The following is a 22,877-nucleotide window of genomic DNA, read 5'->3' as shown; positions in this document are numbered from 1 at the left end:
TACCATCAATAATGTAAAGTGGTGCCATTAAAAATCCATATGCTTGCCCAGCCGGTGCGGCTCGGTTGGTTGAGTGTCATCCCATGCACTGGGAGGTCACTGGTTTGACTCCTGGTCAGGGCACATGTCGGGGTTGTGGGCTTGATCTCCAGTAGCGGGCATGCAGGAGGCAGCCAATCCATGTTTCTCTCTCATTGATGTTTCTATCTCTCTCGCTTCACTAAAATCATTTTTAAAATTCCATATGCTCTAACATTATTGGGATCTCAAAATAGACAACAGCCCTCCTCCATATGTTTTATCAACTCTTCCCTTCCTCACAGCTATTTCCAATTCCTCAAGACTACTACCTACCCATATCTCCTCTTATTCTATCATGCTCAAATGCACTGTTTTCCCATTGTCTGTCATTAATGTTGACTCATTAGCAAGTCATGAAATCAGTTTAATGGGTCATAAGCTGCAGTTTTTTTCTTTAAGGAAATTGAATAAAAATATCAGAGGACATTCCTAGAAATTCCTTAGCAACTCTTATGCATATGGTGCCAAAATTTGGGAGGTGTTTGTGTATGTGGCTACTGGGGCACAATATAAAATGGATTTCTTACTCTGGAATATAGTAAAAATATACATCTATAGTGATGCCAAATTCAAAGACAAAATGGCTTCTAGGATTTTCACCAGTACAAACCCATCTGCATCCAAGCCCATTTCTACTTTTCCTTTACCCCACTCCATAGTCCAGTCTCAGGAGACGAGTGATCCTCCCCCGGATTCAGGTAGTAGCCCCTCATCTTCTGTTCCAAGATCACATCTACGTATTTGAGGACTGAGCCTGTCAATTTTCCCTACTTTCAACTCTTCCCTATTTACCAGTTTTTAACTGACAGTTAGGGTAAGCAATTCATTCTGGTTTGCCCTGGGCTGTCTTGGTTCCTGGCTTTTAAACTGCAAGTCCCATATCCCAGCAACCCCTTCAGTCGTAGGTAAACTGGAATGGTTAGTCACCCTATCCACAACACCTTACCCCACCCATGCTCAAGGAGAACAAAACAAAAATTAAACTTCCCATTATCCAACATAATATTCTGGCTATCAACTTGTACAGAGTCAAACTTGGTTAATACCCTTTTAAATTACCATATTCAATATATTTTTAATTATACAATTTAAAACCTTGCTATTTTGTTTTATACACGTTTTTTAAATTGCATGTCCTATTATAATGTTTTTAAGAAAAATATGCTCACAATGGTTTATGAGAGAATTTATGGTATAATATTTGCCAAAATGTATCATCTATAAGATTTCAACTATATAAATATTGCATAGAGTAAAAACTAAGTCAATAAAATATTAACTCTAACTCTGGGTAGATCTCTTTTAAAGGGATATAAAATCATGATTTCAGTTCAGTTCCTGGAACAAAGTCAATTTTCAGATACAGAATCTATTGACTAAGGAGATCAGTGGGTTCCTAAGAGGAAGGACATATCAACATTATAACAAACATATAATGTAACCATTATGTTTGTTCTTCCCTCAAGAAACCTACAGCCATTTTCGTGGGAGTCTGTATGCCAGAGATAAATATTTAGAGTTGAGAGGATTATTGGGTATAGTGTCTGCACTGACATGGATACCCAGAGCTCCAAAAAATCATCATGGACACTGTTACAGTGGCAGCCTTTGGACATCAGTCAGTAAGTGGAGTCCTAGCTGACGTAGAGATTGCGGTGGTTCAGTGGTCTTCGGGACACCCTAGGTAGATAATTGGGATTGACATCTTCAGCAGTTAGAATAACGTCCTCATAGGGTCTTTGGTGTCATCTTACCACAGGTAGAAGTTCTTAAATGGCCCTCTACCCCTGGCCGGTATAGTAAATCAAGGACAATATTGTGTTCTGTGAGGGAAGGTGGACCTAAGTGCCATCATTAAAGACTAGAAGATGTAGCAGTGGTTGCCTCTATCAGATCCCATTCAAATCACCAATCTGGCCCCTACGCAAAACGTATTGATCCTGAAAAATGACCTTAATTACATCAAGCTCTAGCCAGTAGAATCTCTTAGTGTAGCTGCTGGGTCAGATGTGCGGTCATTGCTAGAGCAAATTAGCATGGCCTCAAGTGGAAGGCATGCAGCCATTAATTTAAAAATGTGACAATTTCTATTCTATCTTTTTTTTTGAGATTTTAAAAACACTTTATTTAATAAAAATTAAACATACAAAAACTGAAATTAACACATTAAAAAATTCACCATCTTCCATTAACAGGAAGACACTTTTCTATGCATATATTTGGCTTAAACTCAAGTCAGGATAACTATGTTTACTTAACACCAGCAAATGCTGACAACTTGATCTAATTAACAAAAAATTGCAAACACAGCTACATGAACATAATATACACGGACATTACGGTCGGATTAATGCACAAGAAATACAACAAATTTTTAATGATGAAACATTAGTACTCTTGCTCATTAATTTAGCCTTGGTTTTTTTTTCGTTTGTATTTTTACAAAAATAGTACCCACACTGTTTACTGGGCTATACATCAGCTTTTTGTTTTCTCATATAAACATTTCACATCCAAAAAAATGGTACCACTACCATAAGTGAAAAACCAACAGGAAAAAAGCAAATGTACATAAAAAACACCCAAAAACATTAGAAAAGTTAGCTGGTCCTAAAACATGGTTTCTTACATAAAACTAAAACTCAATGTAAGTAAAAGAGCTGGATACATTTTAGAGATGGCCTAACAGGCTGAGGAAACAAGTTATTGAAGGAAAACCTCAAAATGGCCTTTGTCATTTATAAATTAACCTATTTTTAGGCTTAACTGGCCAACAGCTAAGTTTAAGTGGGAAATAAGAAAAAAAATTTAAAAGATCTCTGGAAGTTTGGCGTTTTGCCTTGATGTTCCAGTGAATTGCTAGAATATGTGGCAAGTTCAAAGCTTCTCAAAGTTCCAGGTTAGGACTTCACAAAAAGTATGGGCCTGATATTACAAAGATCAACAATTCATCTAACTGCTGTATTTAAACAGCCATCTATCTAGAAAAGTTGCTTTACCCAACAAACTGAGGAAACTGGTGGTAGCAATGAAGCAAGTTAAATGAATAGCGGTTATCAAAGCCATTTCTTCAAGCTTCATTCTACCGAAGGCAAACAATGACGACAATGGCATCTGCCTTACTCATCTAACAAATAATTTACCTTTAGAAAAATATAAGGATAAAAAGGTAAATGTAAAGCCCTGCAGAGATGAAATCCAACTGCTTTTCTGATTATTAAGGCATCAAATGTCTGACATTATATTTAGAGGTATCTTGATACTGTGTCATAGGCTTGTCAGCAATTCCACAAGTTCCTACTCCAACTTTGCCAGTTACACTCTCATGTGAAGCAAAAATACTCCTCTTTACCTGGACTTTTTTGTTTTTAGAATAGGCCCTGTTGTTGAACTGTTGCCATTTCACTTTCTGGTCCTCTCTCTCCTGCTCAAGATCTTTTATTCTCTGTGGTTTTTTCAAAGCTTTCTTCTTTTTATATTCATGCTGCGGGGCAATCATTTCTTTTTTGGACATAGGTTTGCTGCCACTGTCCTCCTTGGCCTTCCTTCCTTCTTCTACAGGCTTGAGGTTCAACAGTGAGTCACTTCAGCATTGCCATAGCCAGCAAAGGTGATTGCAGCAGTGCTGTTTTCTTCATCTATCTCCTCAATCTCCGCTTCATAACACTGTCTATCTTCACTCCAGATTGCCATACACTTGTCCCCTACGTTCCAAGAATGAGTGGGCTGAGTAGAAGCAAAACAGTCTGAACTTGCAAGAGTTTCTGAACGTTGAGTTGACAGAAGGTCTTTGGTTAGTTCTGTAACTTCTTGTAAATCTTTCTTCAATTTTAGGAAATCTTCATTCTCTCCATTTCCAGACAGTGCAACTTCAACTTGCTGAATGAAGTTCAGCTTTGTAGCTTGCCAGCTGTTTTGCTAGATCCTCTCACATCTTGTGTGGGGTTAGGGGCAGGGCGGCCAGAAGGGGTCAGGGCAAATGAGCCCAGGGGTGGCAGCAGCAAGAAAATCTCCTGAAGGAAAACAAGGCGCCTCATCTGGAAAAAACATCTGCAAGGAGGGGGGAGGGAGGGGAGCTGGGAGCCAGGCACTGGGAGGAAGAAAAGAATAGTAATTTCTATTCTCATCAGAAAACAATTTCATAAAGAGCCAGGCTTCATGTGCCATGGATAAACATTTGGAACTCTGCCCCCAACGGTTATATTCACTTGTCCCCCTTGCCTTTGCCCGGTAACAACTCCATTTCTCCATATGCCAAAGCCCTAGAAATAGGGTTAAATGAAATTTAAGGCTAACCCTGAGCATTTCTGCTCTTATGTTATAATTAGGAAAAGTCCAGCTGTGTTGACTAGGCTGTAAGGGATCTGTCTGGAATATCTGGCACCAATTAGAAACCACTTTTAAGGAATACACACGTTAGGTCTTAACATGACACAGCCACCTCTTTAGAAGTTATGGCATATAAACTGAATTGTCAATGCTATTTGGAAACATTGTAGACTGGCAGACGACACCCATCCTTGTGTCAAAATCTTACTTCACACTTTTTGAGAGAGCATGATAACCAAAGAAAACACATACACACACACACTCAAACTTACTGTAGTACAAATTAAACAGCCTGAGGGAAACAACAGGCCCTTAACAAATGCAAAACAGATCACTGAGGATATGAACCAGTACTGGGAAAGTGGGGAAAAAAGAGGGAAAATGTTACAGGGCCCAGAGTTCACATGCTTTGGTAAACAGGCTGCTGAAACAGAAACAGAATTGCTACCCACCCCCCACCCCCTACCCCCACCCCCCAGGAAGACAGTCTAGTTTCAACAATTGCCCATGGATCAGCAAGAAACAACCCTCTTAGGAAATGGTCATCCAACCTCGATTTTAGGAGATACTGATGACAGTTGCTGATGGAGCGCCCATATTTGATAAGAGTAAAGGAAGCAGGGGCTCAGGCCCATCATGGATGAAGGTCCAGATCACTTGACCAGAGAAGCCAACCGGACACAAAGTGCTGGCCATGAGAGCTCTATAAAAGATGGACAAGTTACAGTGTCACAGACTGGCGATCCTACCGATTCTCCACTGCTGCATCCTTCCTCCACCATTTGGTGGCTGGCCTCATCTGCATCCCATATTTTCAGAAAGAGATGTAAACTTTGGCCTGAGGCATCTAAATAGCACAAACACAACACACCACTTGTCAGACTCTGTTCTAGTGCACTGTTTCTGAAGTGACCGCTTCCTGTTTCCTCTGACCTAAAATTTTGTCTTCATATATACACGGTGTCCCCCCAAAACGTATACACACTTTAACAGCCCATAGCTCAATTTGGAATATTAAATGTATTTTAATAAAACACGGCCTTTATAATTATTCAAGAATGTATATACACTATTTTGGAAACACCCTATGTGTCAGACAGTCAGTGCCATTCTGTAATTTATACACAGGCTGTGATGAGTCAATTCCCGTGATTTTGAATGTGAGATACTATGACACAATAACCCGAGGCCTTAGGAAATGATGGATCAGTCATCAGTGGCCCCTTCCTTATGTGAAAGCCTTACAATAAGGAGGGATGCTGAACTCATCATACTTGGAATACCCCAGCTTTAGCACAACCGAAGAAGAAGAAAAATGATAAGAGTTGGCCTGTAAGTGCTTAAATTGGGCTGGCTTTTCTTAGAGGCTTTTTTGGGGGTAAAAAAAGAAAAAAAGAAAAGCAATGTTTTTAGTGATTTCAGAGAGAGGAAGGGGGAGAGAGAGGGGGACAAATATCGATGATGAGAGAGAGTCACTGATTGGCCGCCTCCCGCATGCCCCCCACTGGGGATCGGGCATGCAACCCGGGCATGTGCCCTGACCGAGAATCAAACTGTGACCTCCTGGTTCATGGGTCAACCACTGAGACACACCAGCTGGGCTTAGAGGCTTTTTTCATCATCACACAACCTTAGAAAAATCTATTTCTTCTCTGAATGTAATTGTGGACCTTGAAAATGTAAACCTCAAAGACTTCAGGCAAGATCACATAAAGAGCAGGTGCTAGCACTACTGTTGACATCACGGGCCTATGACACAGAAGTTTTTGATCTTCCTACTCTGTGTGCTGAGGGATTCTCTTTATGCTTATTTGACACTACCAATAAAATGAACAGATAACAAAAATCTAGCACATAACCAATTGGGCAAAACTGTTATAACAAAGGGCACACCACTGCCCACAAGATCTCCTACAGGCGCATCGCCAAGACATAAGAGCCAACATCTTAAGTAAGTACAGGCCCTCTGGCTAGCGAATCTAAGAGATCCTACTGGCATCTACAGGAATTTTAACAATATGGCCACACATGATATGTTAAGTGAACTGAAACACACAGAATGTTTTTCAATTTCCAAGTCACTTTATTTCAAGATGACAACCTTGGGATGAATAGCTGTAGGATGATGCCATTCTCACAGTGATTCTTGATCGATTCTCCCAGTAAGTGCCAATGTGATTTTTCTCCATTGTGTAGGTTCCAGTTAGCATTTAGTAAAGTTCAGGGGATTCTGTTTCTTTCCCAGTTTACTTTTTACCCCTTCTTTCATCATCACCTTCATCATCATCTTCAGTTAAGTATGTAAGGCAACCCAAAATGAATGCAAGCAGTAAAAGGGCTGTTCGAATAAAGAGCGCAACTACGGCGTGGTTTACATTAACACCTATTTTGCCGCGAACACCTGGCTCTCTGTCAGGTGCAGGGCCACTGTCCACACTACCACCTGGTCCTGTTTGGTTACATCCTGGTGGATTCCACCCTCGTTGACAGTGACAATGTTTCTTATTGTTGCACACCCCTCTGAAATTGCATGTCTTGACATCACAATCATAACCCATATCTGCATGAAAAGTACACTTCTGTTTCACACAAAATTTTCCTGGCCCACATGTTGCACCATCCATTACAAGTCCGAGAGCTGGTTCTTCTGAGCCAAGGTGTAGATCAAATCCAAAGCATACTTCTTGTTGAACATCTTTTACTATTATGTGACGAAATGAAATATGATCACCTCCACCAGGTACTTCTGGGACATTACGACAGTGCAACATTCCGCAAAAAACATCATCTGGTTCACATTTGTGAGTTCTTTTTCCATAAAGGACGTTCACCAACCCACAGTTTCAAAATCGGTCACCTACTGCATTCAATTGCTTATAGCACGCTGGAGAACCATCTCTTACTTGGTAGCCAAAAAGGGCCTGACACTGCATATCACGGTCACTACAGTTTCCGCTCACACAAACGGCTAATCCTGAACACGGCGTTCCATCCTGGATATAAACATCTTCTGGGCAAAGAGCCGTTTTCCCGTCACAGTATTCTGCCAGATCACAAATGCCAAACCTCTCCCTACAAATCCATCCAGGTTTAGCAGGTTTACAATTCAAACAGCAACCTCCTCCACTGCATTGACTGCCAAGGGAGAGGGCACAATTGGTCTCACAACATTTATCTTAGCACAGTCTCTAAAGGTGCCACAGTCACATTCTTCGTTCTCGTTTATGATCTGGTCACCACAACGAGGGGCTATATAAGGAAAATTATCATATGGTACATTTTTATGAGCCAGACAGTTGGGAAATATAGCCAGACGAAACTGGAATCGTTGATAGGAACAGTTGCTAAACATATCAAAAAGACCCGGCTTACGAGCCATGACACAGAAGGTCCTTCGAAAACATCTACAACCAGTTCCATCATGTCTCATGCCCAAACCATGACCAAGTGCATGTGCTGAAATAGAGGCAGCTAAAAATATATGATAATTTGCTACATATACACCCATTGCCCCCCAGTTGGGGTTGCATACTCCATCGTGGTGGCTAAAATATGTATCTCCAACCAATTTATGTCCTGTAAGAAGCAATGAAGTATCATGAGGAATTTTTTTATAAAGCCTCCAAAATTTCCATAAACCAAAGTGTTCTACAAGTTTGTAAGAATTCTCACGATTGGTTACGTCCGTAGCATCCCTATGTTGCCATATGCACATAACGCGTATGTGGATGACTAGTTGATTTTGAAAATAAATGGTATGCATTATGTTGTTTATCATCACCACGTTCTCTATTACCTGTGTCATATTACGGGACATCACGTATAATGAGCTAGTAACTGTATAGTGAAGTTTCGCGTATTGCTTACGGGTCCACCACAAATACACGGGCACAGCTCTAGGGTTTTCAGCAACCATTGCCTCTTCATATGCTAGATCACCATCTTCTTCTTCAATCTTACACTTTTCATTCTCTGCTGACTGTTCTTCTGACACAAGCAGAGAAACTACATGCTCAAACTTAGAAGAATCCTCCAGTGGTTTGATTTCATAAGTGAAGTCATCCACCTGCAGCATGCCACGCAGACCCCCACGGCAGCTGTCCAGCGTGCCCATGGACCCGGGCACTCCTTCCAGGTAGCTGTAGTAGTAGCAGTCTCGAGGGACAAAGGGGTAGTCCTCCTGCATGGCACCTTGGTCGTTATCGGTGATAACAGGAAACTGTCTGGGCAGCAAGTTCTTCTTGACCTTCATGTGAACCACATGCCTACGGCCCCTGAAGTGAATTCTGTAGGACAGCTGGTCTTGCACCCCGGCTCCACCCACCCTGTGGGACACCTTCCTAGGGATCACAATTTCAGAGGAAGTGAAGCGCCATCCTGGCAGGGCATGGGAGCAGCAGACCTGGGACAGGAGCAGCCAGAGTAGAGGCAGCCAGAGATCACCTGTCAGGTGGGCCTGGGCCCAGGCAGGCCCCATGAGTGAGGCAGCCTGTGACCAAAGAAACTGCAGGCAAGTGGGAGGCAGGCAAGACTAACCTGCAACAGCACCTTTCCCAGCTGTAGTCAGGAGGAGAGCAGAGAGAGACTGGAGGTCTGGCACCCCCAGAGAGGTGGAGCGGGGACGGGGCTGCTATTACATAACAATGGTGCATTCATTAGGGGAGGCTGTGCTCAGCGATCCAGGGACCCTGCGCTGAAAGGTCCCTTGGTCTCTTGGAAAACACCCAGGGGAAGAATAAGTGGATTTCCTGGTGAGATGTGTGATCTTTAAAAACGGAATCCCACACGACTGAGCGTGAAAACAGAGAACTCACCGTTGAGAGAATGAGGTACAGGAACGGGCCCACCCAAGGGAATACACAGTCTGCATCGCTTATCAAATTTTTAGTAGCAGCTACCCTCGTAGTGTGTGAGAGAGCCTACTGAAGACATGGCCAAAATGCCAGCCCTGAAACACTACTCTGGACGGACAGAGCGCCCTCCTTCGGCGTGCAGTGTCTGTGTTAAATCAGAGACCGCTATGTGGTGCTGTACATCCGTTACGCAGAACACATGGGACCAGGAACCAAGGAGTAGGAGCTGGGTGGCCCAGTTTCCATTCCTCTTACTGACCCACTGGCGGCTGTTCCGCTGCCCTCCCTGCACCTGTGTAGTCTCCAGGGCTACAGGTCTTGGCCCACAGGGGATGTGCTTTTGCCAGGGACGTGGCACGAGTCCCACAGAATTGCAAGCTACAGCTGCCATCAGGGCACCTCACACATCTTGTGTCCAGCTGGTGAGAAGGGGAGTTGCCATTTTGGACAGAGTACTAACTGATTCTGAGTAGCAGGGGAGGGAACGGCTGCTGCTGAACCTCGGTACAGCCATGGAGGATTATATGTGGAATCCAGGTGACTCACTTGGGAGCCACGTGGAACTCCCTTGGGCAATGGTAACTCCAAACGGACCTGTGTAGCCAACTTGACCCAGAAGGCCTCAGACCCCTCAAGGATAAAGGAGGAAAAGATTTTCAACAAATAATACAGAGAGTCCTCTCATTTCCCCTTACCTTCCTTCTACTCTGCCCCGTTTTCTTTCTTTGGCTTTATACCTCCTACACCCCATGACCACCTAAAAGTGCCGCAAGGCTTACAGAAACAGCTGTCAGAAATACTGTTCTGTTGGTTACTGGGACTCCAAACAAGGGGCAGGAAAAGAAGAACCACCCCCATCTTCAAGTTTTGCAAAAGGTGGAAACTACCACTGAAGTTAAAACACGGGAGGGTTATTCAAATTCTTTCCATCTTAGAAAAACCCTGACCTTGGTTCCCCCCTGGTCTTCAGGCATTCCCTGATAGGCTTCAAACGAATGAAGCCTTTAACCTCTATCTGAGGCATGTACATCTTTATTTTTTAAAATAACTTGGTGCCATTACATGAGAAAGGTTGGGCAAACCCCAAACACTGGGTGGCTGGGTCAAGAACAGCACCTATCAAAGAACCCTAACTTCCTTGGGTGGGGCTGCAAGTCCTCCTCCTGGTCTCTGTTCTTTTTTATAGCATGGAGATTGCAGGCTGCCATTCTTCTGCAGGTCAACCCTCTGCCACACTCATGTCAGTATTTGCCTGCTTTTTGGAGTCCTTTGGATGAGCAGAGAATCAGGCTTACTTTAAGGTCGGGCAAGTCCCTCCTTCTATGTCAGTCTTCTTTAACTAGGGGAAACCTGTAATCCGCCCAAACCCTGGTCAGATTTGTGCTAGATCTGTGGTGTGCCACAAAGTTCCTGACTCTATTACTTTCTTCTGAAAGTGGCATGATTTCAGGAAGTACAGTCTTGAACTGCAGGGGCCCTTTGGTTTCTTGGGCAGGTCACACTTGTGTAGCGTGCCACCTTAGAAGAGAGGGTATTAGAACAGCGATCACACCACGGGCCGCTTACTTCGGTTGTTCCAAAGGAGGCAAGAAAGAAAGAAAGATTCTGAACAAATTCTAAGACTTTGAGGCTTCCTTTAAAACAACTTCAGCTTTCTTCCCCTCCCAAAGACGTTGTCCTCCTGTCTGCCTCTGTAACTGTGTGTCTCATAGCCCCACTCCTTTCTCACCTCCCTCCTATCCTGATCCCTCTCTTCCTTTCAGCCCCACTGCTCCTCTTCCTCACCTTCTGCAGCTCCCCCTTACCTTTGTCCTGGAACTTCACCCTTTCTTGATATGCCAAAGCCCTACAAATAGGGTTAAACGGAACTTAAGGCTAACCCTGAGCATTTCTGCTCTTATGTTAACTGGGAAAAGTCTCGCTGTGTTCACTAGGCTGTAAGGGATCTGTCTTAAATATCTGGCACCAATTAGAAAACACTTTAAAGGAATACACATGTTAGGCCTTAACATGACACAGCCACCTCTTTAGAAGTTATGGCATATAACCTGAATTGTCAATGCTATTTAGAAACATTTTAGACTTGCACGCCACACCCATCCTTGGGTCAAAAACTTATTTCACACTTTTGGAGAGAGCATGATAACCAAAGAAATCACACACACACACACACACACACACAATCAAACTTACACACACACACACACACACACACACGCAATCAAACTTACTGTAGTACAAATTAAACAGCCTGAGGGAAACAACAGGCCCTTAACAAATGCAAAACAGATCACTGAGGATATGAACCAGTATTGGGAAAGTGGGGAAAAAAGAGGGAAAATGTTACAGGGCCCAGAGTTCACATGCTTTGGTAAACAGGCTGCTGAAACAGAAACCGAATTGCTACCCACCCCCCACCGCCTACCCCGACCCCTCAGGAAGACAGTCTAGTTTCAACAATTGCCCATGGATCAGCAAGAAATAACCCTCTTAGGAAATGGTCATCCAACCTCGATTTTAGGAGATATTGATGACAGTTGCTGATGGAGCGCCCATATTTGATGAGAGTAAAGGAAGCAGGGGCTCAGGCCCATCATGGATGAAGATCCAGATCGCTCGACCAGAGAAGCCAACCGGTCACAAAGTGCTGGCCATGAGAGCTCTATGAAAGATGGACAAGTTACAGTGTCACAGACTGGCGATCCTACCGATTCTCCACTGCTGCATCCTTCCTCCACCATTTGGTGGCTGGCCTCATCTGCATCCCATATTTTCAGAAAGAGATGTAATCTTTGGCCTGAGGCATCTAAATAGCACAAACACAACACACCACTTGTCAGACTCTGTTCTAGTGCACTGTTTCTGAAGTGACCGCTTCCTGTTTCCTCTTACCTAAAATTTTGTCCTCATATATACACGGTGTCCCCCCAAAACGTATACACACTTTAACAGCCCATAGCTCAATTTGGAATATTAAATGTATTTTAATAAAACACGGCCTTTATAATTATTCAAGAATGTATATACACTTTTTTGGAAACACCCTATGTGTCAGACAGTCGGTGCCATTCTGTAATTTATGGACAGGCTGTGATGAGTCAATTCCCATGATTTTATATGTGAGATACTATGACACAATAACCCGAGGCCTTAGGAAATGATGGATCAGTCATCAGTGGCCCCTTCCTTATGTGAAAGCCTTACAATAAGGAGGGATGCTGAACTCATCATACTTGGAATACCCTAGCTTTAGCACAACCGAAGAAGAAGAAAAATGATAAGAGTTGGCCTGTAAGTGCTTAAATTGGGCTGGCTTTTCTTAGAGGCTTTTTTGGGGGTAAAAAAAAGAAAAAAAGAAAAGCAATGTTTTTAAGGATTTCAGAGAGAGGAAGGGGAAAGAGAGGGGGACAAATATCGATGATGAGAGAGAGTCACTGATTGGCCGCCTCCCGCATGCCCCCCACTGGGGATCGAGCATGCAACCCGGGCATGTGCCCTGACCGAGAATCAAACTGTGACCTCCCGGTTCATGGATCAACCACCTAGACACACCAGCTGGGCTTAAGGCTTTTTTGATCATCACACAACCTTAGAAAAATCTATTTCTTCTCTGAATGTAATTGTGGACCTTGAAAACGTAAACTTCAAACACTTTAGGCAAGATCACATAAAGAGCAGGTGCTAGCACTACTGTTGACATCACGGGCCTATGACACAGAAGTTTTTGATCTTCCTACTCTGTGTGCTGAGGGATTCTCTTTATGCTTATTTGACACTACCAATAAAATGAACAGATAACAAAAATCTAGCACATAACCAATTGGGCAAAACTATTATAACAAAGGGCACACCACTGCCCACAAGATCTCCTATAGGAGCATCTCCAAGACATAAGAGCCAACATCTTAAGTAAGTACAGGCCCTCTGGCTAGCGAATCTAAGAGGTCCTACTGACATCTACAGGAATTTTGACAATATGGCCACATATGCTATGTTCAGTGAACTGAAACACACAGAATGTTTTTCAATTTCCAAGTCACTTTATTTCAAGATGACAACCTTCGGATGAATAGCTGTAGGATGATGCCATTCTCAGAGTGATTCTTGATCGTTTCTCCCAGTAAGTGCCAATGTGATTTTTCTCCATTGTGTAGGTTCCAGTTAGCCTTTAGTAAAGTTCAGGGGATTCTGTTTCTTTCCCAGTTTACTTTTTACCCCTTCTTTTATCATCACCTTCATCATCATCTTCAGTTAAGTATGTAAGCCAACCCAAAATGAATGCAAGCAGTAAAAGGGCTGATCGAATAAAGAGCGCAACTAGGGCGTGGTTTACATTAACACTTATTTTGCCGCGAACACCTGGTTCTCTGTCAGGTGCAGGGCCACTGTCCACACTACCACCTGGTCCTGTTTGGTTACATCCTGGTGGATTCCACCCTCGTTGACAGTGACAATGTTTCTTATTGTTGCACACCCCTCTGAAATTGCATGTCTTGACATCACAATCATAACCCATATCTGCATGAAAAGTACACTTCTGTTTCACACAAAATTTTCCTGGCCCACATGTTGCACCATCCATTACAAGTCCGAGAGCTGGTTCTTCTGAGCCAAGGTGTAGATCATATCCAAAGCATACTTCTTGTTGAACATCTTTTACTATTAGGCGACGAAATGTATTATGATCACCTACACCAGGTATTTCTGGGACATCACGACAGTGCAACATTCCGCAAAAAACATCATCTGGTTCACATTTGTGAGTTCTTTTTCCATAAAGGACGTTCACCAACCCACAGTTTCCAAATCGGTCACCTACTGCATTCAATTGCTGATAGCACGCTGGAGAACCATCTCTTACTTGGTAGCCAAAAAGGGCCTGACACTGCATATCACGGTCACTACAGTTTCCGCTCACACAAACGGCTAATCCTGAACACGGGGTTCCATCCTGGATATAAACATCTTCTGGACAAAGAGCCGTTTTCCCATCACAGTATTCTGCCAGATCACAAATGCCAAACCTCTCCCTACAAATCCATCCAGGTTTAGCAGGTTTACAATTCAAACAGCAATCTCCTCCACTGCATTGACTGCCAAGGGAGAGGGCACAATTGGTCTCACAACATTTATCTTTAGCACAGTCTCTAAAGGTGCCACAGTCACATTCTTCCTTCTCATTTATGATCTGGTCACCACAACGAGGGGCTATATAAGGAAAATTACCATATGGTACATTTTTATGAGCCAGACAGTTGGGAAAGATAGCCAGACGAAACTGCAATCGTTCATAGGAACAGTTGCTAAACATATCAAAAAGACCCGGGTTAGGAGTCATGACACAGAAGGTCCTTCGAAAACATCTACAACCAGTTCCATCATGTCTCATGCCCAAACCATGACCAAGTGCATGTGCTGAAATAGAGGCAGCTAAAAATATATGATGATTTGCTACATATACACCCATTGCCCCCCAGTTGGGGTTGCATACTCCATCGTGGTGGCTAAAATATATATCTCTAACCAATTTATGTCCTGTAAGAAGCAATGAAGTATCATGAGGAATTTGGTTATAAAACCCCCAAAATTTCCACAAACCAAAGTGTTCTACAAGTTTGTAAGAATTCTCATGACGGGTTACCTCCGTAGGATCCCTATGTTGCCATATGCACATAAGGCGTATGTGGATGACTAGTTGATTTTGAAAATAAATGGTATGCATTATGTTGTTTATCATCACCACGTTCTCTATTACCCGTGTCATATTACGGGACATCACGTATAATGAGCTAGTAACTGTATAGTGAAGTTTCGCGTATTGCTTATGGGTCCACCACAAATACACGGGCACAGCTCTAGGGTTTTCAGCAACCATTGCCTCTTCATATGCTAGATCACCATCTTCTTCTTCAATCTTACACCTTTCATTCTCTGCTGACTCTTCTTCTGACACAAGCAGAGAAACCACATGCTCAAACTTGGAAGAATCCTCCAGTGGTTTGATTTCGTAAGTGAAGTCATCCACCTGCAGCATGCCACGCAGACCCCCACGGCAGGTGTCCAGCGTGCCCATGGACCCGGGCACTCCTTCCAGGTAGCTGTAGTAGTAGCAGTCTCGAGGGACAAAGGGGTAGTCCTCCTGCATGGCACCTTGGTCGTTATCGGTGATAACAGGAAACTGTCTGGGCAGCAAGTTCTTCTTGACCTTCATGTGAACCACATGCCTACGGCCCCTGAAGTGAATCCTGTAGGACAGCTGGTCTTGCACCCCAGCTCCACCCACCCTGTGGGACACCTTCCTGGGGATCACAATTTCAGAGGAAGTGAAGCGCCATCCTGGCAGGGCATGGGAGCAGCAGACCTGGGACAGGAGCAGCCAGAGTAGAGGCAGCCAGAGATCACCTGTCAGGTGGGCCTGGGCCCAGGCAGGCCCCATGAGTGAGGCAGCCTGTGACCAAAGAAACTGCAGGCAAGTGGGAGGCAGGCAAGACTAACCTGCAACAGCACCTTTCCCAGCTGTAGTCAGGAGGAGAGCAGAGAGAGACTGGAGGTCTGGCACCCCCAGAGAGGTGGAGCAGGGAGGAGGCAGCTATTACATAACAATGGTGCATTCATGAGGGGAGGCTGTGCTCAGCGATCCAGGGAGCCTGCGCTGAAAGGTCCCTTGGTCTCTTGGAAAACACCCAGGGGAAGAATAAGTGGATTTCCTGGTGAGATGTGTGATCTTTAAAAACGGAATCCCACACGACTGAGCGTGAAAACAGAGAACTCACCCTTGAGAGAATGAGGTACAGGAACGGGCCCACCCAAGGGAATACACAGTCTGCATCGCTTATCAAATTTTTAGTAGCAGCTACCCTCGTAGTGTGTGAGAGAGCCTACTGAAGACATGGCCAAAATGCCAGCCCTGAAACACTACTCTGGACGGACAGAGCGCCCTCCTTCGGCGTGCAGTGTCTGTGTTAAATCAGAGACCGCTATGTGGTGCTGTACATCCGTTACGCAGAACACATGGGACCAGGAACCAAGGAGTAGGAGCTGGGTGGCCCAGTTTCCATTCCTCTTACTGACCCACTGGCGGCTGTTCCGCTGCCCTCCCTGCACCTGTGTAGTCTCCAGGGCTACAGGTCTTGGCCCACAGGGGATGTGCTTTTGTGACAGTTTTAAGACACATGGTGGCTTTTTGCCTTAAGCTTGGAGGACATAATACGTCAACATGACATGAAAATAGAGCATGGTGAGGAGAGTGGAAGCTTCTCTCTCTAAGAATTTTGAGGAGAGAAATATATTCTCACACACTTTATGAAAACTGAATGCATTTGGGCCGAATTATGGAAAGAAAGTGTAAAGAAATGTCATGAGTAGGAAATTCAGGGCGTATATTAATAGTTTCTTGAAGAGTGAAACCTACATCTACCCTATGTCCCGGCGATTCTAGCCCTAGGAAATTATTCACTGAGTCTTGCACATGAATGTTCATAGCAGCATTATTCATGAATTTATCCCACCACCTGGAACCACCAGCACTTAATACAGCAGTGGATAAAGAAATGGGTATATTAGTGGAATAACCAGTAAATCAGAAGAAAGTTCTGTTATGTGTAAGAACATGGATGTATCTCACAGATACGATGATGAGGAGGAGGAGGAGGATGACGACAGAAAGAAATCAGACCAAAGGAAGTTAATATGTGATTTAATTTCCATAAAGTTTTAGAATAGTCCAGAATCAGTTCTGGGAATAGAATTTAACGTGGTAGTTTCCTGACGTGGGAATGGAGGGAACTTTCTGGAGTGATGGAAAACTTGTGTATCTTGACGGGGGTGTGCTATAGATTGAATGTTTGTGTAGCTCCCAAATTCAAAGGGTGAAATCCTAACCCCCTAGGGGGAAGGCATCAGGCGGTGAGGCCTTTGGGAAGTGATTAGGTCAGGAGGGCAGGGCCCTCGGGAATGGGATTAGTGCCTTTATAAAAGATACCTCAGAGGGATCCCTCACCCCTTCTGCCTGCCTTGTGTGGTTACAGGAAGAAGGTGCCATCTATGAACCAGAAAGCAGTTTTCACCACACACTGAATCTGCTGGTGCCTAGGACTTGGACTTCCCTGCCTCCTGAACTGTGAGAAGTAAACTTCTCTTGTTTAGAAGCCCCCTTGCTCTCTATGGCATTTTGTTATAGCAGCCCAAACAGACTAAGACAGGCTTGTGGTTACAAATCAAAATCCATCACGCTGCACCCTTAAAATCTGTGTATTTTATTGCAATGCTAAGTATGCCTCAGGAAGTTAATTTTGTATAAAAGTTCTGACTTCAGCCTCTTTTTGACCCAGTCTGAAGAAACACATCATTAACTTATCTCACGCACCATCTTCTTTACCTTTTCAAAAATCATTTCAACATTGAATTGCATGTGAATGTACTCAAGTCCATATAGGGAAGTTACCAAGAAGAACTTATCTCATCTGTTTTCTTTTTCTTTTATATATATATATATGTTTCATTGATTTCAGAGAGAGGAAGGGAGCTGGAGAGAGAGAGAGAAACATCAATGAGAGAGAAGAAACATTGATTGGCTGCTTCCTGCACACCCCCTTACTGGGAATCGAGCCCACAACCCTGGGCATGTGCCCTGATTGGGAACCAAACCATGACCTCCTGGTTCATGGGATGACGAGCCAGGCACCTATTTTCTTCTCTTATGGATCATATCTTTCAGTTGGGAAGAGTAACTCACACATTAATATTTAAATGTTTAAATGTTTTATGCAGCACTGGAAGATTTTTTTCAATATCAGTGCAATATGGAACATTTGCAAAGTTATAAGCATGCCTTGACCTCAGCCTGAGATGAACTGGCCATGATTAAAAAAAAGATAATTTTAAGAACAAAAAGGACTGTGAATGGTATAAAAATGAATAGAACTAACTGTATTGGTAAGGATTAGAAAAACTGATGAACTCAAACATCAGATATGTATTTTTGGAAAATGGAACAGACAAGAAAGTTCGGCCATTTGGGACAGAGTGATAGTAAGTTACCCATTTTTCATTTATGTTTATTGGGAGGGTATTTGTGAGGACAGGGGTGATACAAGGATGGTAATGTTTGAAAGATAATTAAGCTGCTTTTAGCATTCAGGCCATAGAAAAAGTATAGCCAGGAAAGCTACTACACAATATGTTGCACAAATTCATAGGCTATCTGAATGGTCTGAAGAGGATTGTTCCCATACATGGAGAAATCAGAAATGAGTTAGTTTTGAGTAATCATGTGTGTATGTTTACCCTTTCAAAATTCTTCTTCATTTTATTAAAAAAGCTAAAGTCAGAAAAAAGTCTTTGTGAATTTTTCTTTTGCATCTCACCTGTCAACACTTGTACCAACTTATATTATCTCCTGCTTAAGGGAGGGTAATGTGGGTATTTTGGGAGGAGGAAGGAGGGTGGTAAGTGTGGGGGTATTCAATATGAGAGTTAGGATGTGGAGACAATTGGACGCTGATTCATGTATTTTTCCAATTGAAAAACTGCATGAGATTTTAAACAAATCATGGTTTTAGAGTCAGTAAGATTCTTAAGAATATCATGGACCAGAATATAAATTAATATTTTATAAGCAAAGGTGTACTTATGGTAGAATTAGGCTCTACTATTACAGAAAGAAAAAAAGAAAGAGGTTTGGATATATATGAAAATGAGAGGTAATTCGATGGATTTTGCAATAGTTGTAATTCATACCATTCCCTATGGTGATAAATGAAACAGGACCATGTTTTGCTAAGTGGCAGTCTTGAAACAATTTGTGGGTTTTAATGAACTACTCTGTGTTGTTTTGTGAAATCATACAGATTTTATTTACTTATTTATCCTCACCTGAAGATATGTTCATTGATTTTAGAGAGAGAGGAAAAGAGAGAGAGAGACTGATCAGCTACCTCCTGTACACACCCGGCAACCTTTCCATGGATAGGATGACGCTGCAATCAACTGAGCCACCCGGTCAGTGTAAATCATACAACTTTTAAAAGTTTTGTACTGAGAGTGACATCAGTAAAATGACAGACTAGGAAGCTCCAAGCTCTCCTTCCGCCACAGTAAAACTGAAGAAAAACAACTAGAAACTATCTGAACCAACTTTATAGGAGATCAGGGGAAAAAATAAATGTTTCCAGCAACCAAGAAAAGGCCCAGTCAGGAATAAGCCATCTTTGCCCTGGCTGGTGTTGCCCAGTGGTTGGAGCGTAGGCCAGCATATCAAAGGGTTATGGGTTCAATTCCCCTTCAAGGGAATATACCTGGGTTGCAGGGTCCATCCCTGGCCCTGGTCCAGGCACATGTAGGAGGCAACTAATTGATGTGTCTCTCTCACATCGATGTTTCTCTCCCTCCCTCTCCCCTTCCCTCCCTTCCTTCCACTCTCTCTAAAAGTCGATGGAAAAAATACCCTCAGGAGAGGATTAACAACAACAACAAAAAGGAATGAACCATCTTCAAATTGCTTCAGGAATTCATGGGAACCTCTGTGAACATATAAGCTCAAGACGAGCTAAAGGAACAGTCTTCAGAGAGCACCCATAACCCTGAGCAGTCTTTGAAACTTTTGTTTGAAAAAGTCTCCAGTGACTTTCAACAAATTTCTTTTAATCTATACCCAAGGATATGTTTTTCTTCGATTCTAGAAAGAGGAAGGGAGAGGGAGAGAGAGAAACATCGGTGTGAGAGGGAAACATCGATCTGTTGCCTCTCGTATAGGCCCTGACCGGGGGATTGAACCCACAACTTGGGTATGTGCCCTGACCTGGAATCAAACCCATGACCCTTTGGTCCACGGGACGATGCACCAACCAACTGAGCCACACTAGACAGGGCAACAATCTAATTTTTAAAAAGCATCACTAGGAAGGATGAAAATAATTTCCGGAGTTACCACGTTTTAATAAAATATCCAATTTTCAACAACTAAAAAATCACAACACATACAAAACTACAGTAAACCGTGGCTCATTTGAAGGAACAAAATAAGCTGACAGAAACCATCCCCAGTGGAGCACAGACATCAGACTTACTAGACAAAGGCTATAAAACAACTGTTTTAAATATATTCAAATGGTAAGGGAAAACCTGTACAAAGAGACAAAGCAGGACATTATGTACTTATAAAAGGGTAAATTCACCAAGAAGATATAATAATTATAAACATATATGTCACAAGCACCCGAGTTCCAGAATATGTGAGGCAAACATTGACAGAATTGAAAGGGAAAATACAGATTTATAAAAATAGTTGGATGTTCAACATACCACTATAAATATTTGATATAATGAGGCAGAGTATTGATAAGGTACTAGGACTTGAACCAATTGGACCAACAGAGATACACAGAATTCTCTACCCAACAAGAGCAAAATACACCTGTAACTGAAAAATAAATAAAATAAAAAAGAAATGGACCTTGAAATTATATTATCACAAAATGTGAAGTCAATATTTTAAAAATTTAAAGTAGAAAAATAAAAGTATACACATTCTTTTTTAGTTTTTGTCTTTTGCGTGTGTGTGTTTTTGGGTTTTATTGACACATAATTAACATATAACATCCTATTAGTTTTAGTTGTACAACATAATTATTTCATATATGTATATATTGAGAAATGACCACCACAATAAATTTAGTTAACACCCTTCACCATACATAGTTAAAAACTTTTTCTTGTGATGAGAACTTCTAAGACCTATTCTCTTGACAGCTTTCAAATGTACAATAATGAGACACATGTAATAGAGAATGCAGTGGTCATAAACAGCATCCTGCATAGCATTTGTAACCATAATACTCTAGAGGTCCACATGCATATGATATGTATATGAAATGGGTGGGATTAGGTGGATATGTATAACTGGCCCAATGTTGCAGCTGCTATAAATTGATTTGGTCTATGGAAATATTGGGGATGGTGATTCACTATTCCTCATGATACTTCATTGCTTCTTACAGAACATGAAATACATGGGGTGACCTACTTTTCTAACTTTGATGTAGTATGCAACCCCAATTGGAGAGTAGCACATGTATGTATAGCGGATTATCACTTATTTTTAGGTGCCACTATTGGGGCACACTCACTAGGTCATAACTTAGGCATTGATTATGATACACCTGGCTGTCAGTGTTTTCAATAAAATATTGAAGTAGGAGGGGGTAGGAGCAAACAGGAGATTGGGAAGAAAAAGTGACTACATGACACGAAATATGCAAAAATAGAGCAAGTTGTGAATAAAGTCCCTCAAGCTGTGAGGCAAAGTTTCCACTAATCTTGTAAAAACAGTAGGCTGAAGTAACCAAGATTCATACTTTTTACATACCTCAAAGTCATAAGGCCTTAAGTAGAAAGGCTAGTTCAGACTGTCGCTTTGTGTGTCAGACTACCAATATCCATTCTCACCTTTTACTTATAATAGTAATCCTGGTTTCTTTCAGTTGGCACATTTCTATCTCACTAAAATATGACATATCCTAGGCCTCCCTTACGGTTAAGTATAACCGTAAGACCAGATTTCTGGCTGAGATATAAGAAGTGTATGAAACTTCCAAGAGGTCTCCATAAAAGTATGGAGTGAAACTTTCTTTGCCTTTTCTTCACTACTTTCTTGGCGTGTGAAGATGAGGGTGGGAGTTCCAAAACCCATTTTGGACCATGAAGCAAAGGCCACACTCTGGGGAGGGGGCTGGAGAGAGGACAGAAAGCTGGAAGGAACCTGGGCCTCAGTGACTAAGGAGCCTTGATATGAGGCCTGAACTATGGATTTCCAGAGTTCTTTAATACAAGAGAAATAAACTTCCATCTTAGCCTATTGCATATAGAATTAAGTGAATATCTCTGCCACAGTGTTCCTCCAGCATCTGTTTGTAGCCTATTTTTTCAGTGTCATCACCTACCAACTCATGCTTTTTCTACTCATAGGCTCTGTTGTATTTGCTATTCTCTAAACACCCCCACCCATTACTATCCTGATTCCATCATTTTTCTGAATTGTTCTCTCTGAGCAGAAATCCATATATCCTGTTTTCTTTCTTCATACATATTAAAGTTTCCTCATTGTTAAAAAACTATACTTACATTAAGATATAAAGTCAATTTACATGCCTAATCTGTCACCCCACTTATTACCAGCATTTCCTGAACATAGTTTCCTGAGCAAATAACTGGTGACTCTTCCTTTTACTGCCCTACGTGTTTCTCTTAAAGCTGTGTGCTCAGGTGAGAAAGGTAATCTTCCTAGGTACAGGCTAGTGATTTCCCCCAGTAGTCCCCAAGAAACTTTTTTCCCCTCCAAATTTCTTCATTGATAACTTCCTTGATTTCCCTTTCCTGTTTCTATTTTATCTCTTCCCTCTCAGTATTCCAGCGTCTCTTACTTATACCATACTTTTTTAATTTATCATACTCCATGTTTTATTATGATCATTTTATTCACTCATTCAACCAACTTATGTTGAGGAGGGTTGGAAGTGAGGGTGGTAGGGATCTGAGTTTGAAGTTGAGGCGCAAGCTTTAAAATTTCATCTCACTTAATCCTTTCAACAACCTTTTAAAGATCTATGATTATGCCCT

At 42.3% G+C, this 22,877-nt stretch overlaps 4 pseudogenes across 5 annotated transcripts in view; all 4 read right to left on the bottom strand.

Annotated features, from left to right (window-relative positions):
- The window catches only part of LOC308552078 (disintegrin and metalloproteinase domain-containing protein 21 pseudogene), a 29,097-nt pseudogene that overhangs the window by 5,177 nt on the left and 1,043 nt on the right, over nucleotides 1-22,877 (bottom strand). The gene's annotated exons all lie outside the window — the stretch shown is intronic.
- LOC308552076 (survival of motor neuron-related-splicing factor 30 pseudogene) lies at nucleotides 3,274-5,192 on the bottom strand (annotated as a pseudogene). Its single transcript has 2 exons — nucleotides 5,160-5,192; nucleotides 3,274-4,006 (listed from the first exon to the last, which is right to left on the bottom strand). The product of its transcript is annotated as a survival of motor neuron-related-splicing factor 30 pseudogene (transcript).
- Nucleotides 6,657-9,066, bottom strand: LOC308552075 (disintegrin and metalloproteinase domain-containing protein 20-like; annotated as a pseudogene). Its single transcript has one exon. The product of its transcript is annotated as a disintegrin and metalloproteinase domain-containing protein 20-like (transcript).
- LOC308552074 (disintegrin and metalloproteinase domain-containing protein 20 pseudogene) lies at nucleotides 13,468-15,878 on the bottom strand (annotated as a pseudogene). Its single transcript has one exon. The product of its transcript is annotated as a disintegrin and metalloproteinase domain-containing protein 20 pseudogene (transcript).

The sequence above is a fragment of the Miniopterus schreibersii genome (assembly GCF_964146895.1).
Source record: "Miniopterus schreibersii genome assembly, contig: HAP1_SCAFFOLD_152, whole genome shotgun sequence".
NCBI classification, from domain to species: domain Eukaryota; kingdom Metazoa; phylum Chordata; class Mammalia; order Chiroptera; family Miniopteridae; genus Miniopterus; species Miniopterus schreibersii.
Note: the sequence above shows the minus strand (reverse complement) of the source record. Positions and strands in the feature narration are given on the sequence as shown.